General features: G+C 35.0%; 1 non-coding gene across 1 annotated transcript; it reads right to left on the bottom strand.

The window, feature by feature from the left end:
* Positions 1–202: 202 nt before the first annotated feature.
* LOC128744834 (small nucleolar RNA U3) lies at positions 203–409 on the bottom strand. The gene has a single exon (XR_008412457.1). It is a non-coding gene; the product is annotated as a small nucleolar RNA U3 (small nucleolar RNA).
* Between the last annotated feature and the right edge of the window lie 2,384 nt (positions 410–2,793).

Here is a 2,793-nt window from a genome sequence, read left to right on the forward strand (position 1 = left end):
GAATACTAGTTAGTAGTTACTAGCACCAATAGTTGAATTAGTCGATTAAAGCTAAGAAATTCTCATCTTTTAATCAGCCGGTTCCGGCTTTCGTTAATTGAACAAAATTGGCCAATTAAAATACAATTATACTATTTTCAACAAATTGAGATTAAAACTTACGAACTATTTTTCATTTATAAACTTAAAAATGATCAAAAACACCACTCAGAATGCGTCCCAACCTTGCGAAAGAGCCGATCTTCAGTAGTAGAGTGGCCTATCCGAATAGATAAACCAAAGCTCCACCAAGTTTCACGCTCCAGGTTGGACACTGTATCTCATCATCGTGGGTGGGAAATCTTTTCCTTTTGGAAAAAACTTGTAGTGAAAACTAGCCTACAGAAATGATCCTGTGAAGCACAGTCTTGCCGGAACAAGCTTTTCGCAGCGGAATCCATTTTCGTTTGCTGTACTGCGCTAGCGATTGCCAGTATTCGTCGAGTCGAGATTCGAGACAGGTAGTATTAGTATAGTATAGTATCGTCGTTCGTCATCGTCAGTATCAGGCAGTGCGATGTGGCGTGGTGAGCATAGGCAGAGTAGAAAGAAGTAGAGTGTACCGCATGAATCATGATGACGTTCAATTCGCTCGCTTTACGTTATAAAGCTCCGAAAGCTCATAGCGGTTCACTTCAGATAAGCTTTTTTATTCAACATGCGAACAGCGGTGCCAGGTTCGGTTGCTTATTCATACCCGAACATTTACTCATTTGTGAATTTGTTTTGATTTTCGGTAAAACATACGGAATCACAGAACGATAACATTTATTGTAGATAAACGGGCATTTTCCAGTCACAAAAAAGATTTTTTGTTAGTACATAACAAGATACTTCGATGAGTTTCACAGCAGAACATAAATTTGGGTAATTTTTACCATGCGTTTTTACGCCTGCTTCATAGTAGCTTCATAAAGCTTGAAATTGATTCATTCATTCATTTGTATAGGTAAACATATTTCAGATTATACATTTTTATAAACATTTGTATTTTTGTGGACAAAATAAATGTTTTCAGTAATGTTGTTAACCATTAAGCGATTTGTTTCACTCATGATTAAAACTGTCAAACAGGTCAGTAAAGTTATTTCTTCTCCGGTTGAAAATGTTCCTGCTCTAAGGCATGGTTATTTTTTACGGTTCGATAGTTATTCTAGCCAACGAAAGTAGGTAGGTACATACCTATCACACTCATACATTATTTATGAGTGGAATTTAGCAAAAAAAAGGTCAATTCAAATTAAAGTTTTAATTACTGAATTACGACATTAAAACAAATTGAAATGATAACTAGCAAACTAAACTGATTTTAGACAGCTTTTAGAGAAAATTAATACGAAGTAGTCGGTGAAGATAAAATTACTACCTACAAGTTACAAAAACTAAAAAGACAGAACATTTAAACAACATTAATACAAAAAATGTACCTAGGTATGTATATGCACACTGAATTGTGCTGCCACAAAAACAGAATCGAAATCTGTTCTAAATTGTTAGATTTAACCAATACTGAAGCTTTCATTAAGTTCTAGATCAGTAATAGAGTCTCAGTGTGTCAGAAGACTTAAAATAAAAAGAGGAGTATCCAAAAAACTTGTTCGTTTGGCAAGCGATCTGCCGCTGCGGACTGAAAAATGACACTTTAGTAACTTCTGAAATCCCATAAAACCATAAAAAAAATGCCAATAAATCGCTGAAAAGAAACAAGAAGGCGATGGAAACATGCTAGAAATTTATTTATTTGTTATCTTTTTTTAATGGGGCTTTCAACCAACCAATTCAACTAATTTTTCCAGGAAAGTTTCTTCATTCAAAAAGCACTTTCTAGTAGTGGAGAAATATTTGGAAATACCATTAGTTACACACAGAAAAATTTCATGGTAAATTTTACCATTTTAGGGGCAAGCTTGACCAGAAAAGTAGGGTGGTTTTCAACCGACTGGGAAAACTGGTCTAGACAACATTTTCATGGTTATTTCGACTATAAGCTTGGACAATGCACGCATGGTACGGATGACCACGCATAGTAGGCATAACTATAATCTGTATACCATAAAATTGTCATCATTACAATGCTTTAGTTATCTTAACCTCTTTTTGTATGGTTTTACTGACAAGAAAATAGTCATCTTGGACTAAAAGCAAACGGAACTGCCTGGTAGCAGTGACAATTTTATGGTAAAAATGACCATGCATGGTTGGGACAACTATAATTTAAAACTATACAATTGTCATCATAATAATGGTTTTGTTATCATGACCAGGTTTTGTATGGTATTGCTGACAAGAAAATAGTCATCTTAAACACGCAATGAACGGGACAAGCTGGTTGTCGTGACAATTTCGTGGTAAAAATGACGTTATTAACTATTGTTGAAATAACCCAATGATAATAAAGCACAGGTTAGGCAGATCGTACAGGCGTATTGGTACCCAGCCTGTATCATACAGTAAAAGCAATCGCAGCGCTCGGGAACTACGTCACAACGTTCGATTTGTTGCTATAGATTGCATTGAAATTTTTCAACCACGTGGTGTAGTTGCCATGAGCACATAGTTTGTTGTATCAGTTTTCCTTACTAATATAATCAAACACGTCTTTCCTCCTAACCTGTCTATTTATTATCATTGGAAATAACCATGAGTGTAGTCATCTCAACTATAAATTTTATAGTTTTTATGATTATTCACGTTATACTTACTCCGAATGAATCAAACGAATCTTTTGCAATAAATGAATGTGGTGCATTTGCA

Source organism: Sabethes cyaneus, chromosome 3 (genome assembly GCF_943734655.1).
Source record: "Sabethes cyaneus chromosome 3, idSabCyanKW18_F2, whole genome shotgun sequence".
Lineage (NCBI taxonomy): Eukaryota > Metazoa > Arthropoda > Insecta > Diptera > Culicidae > Sabethes > Sabethes cyaneus.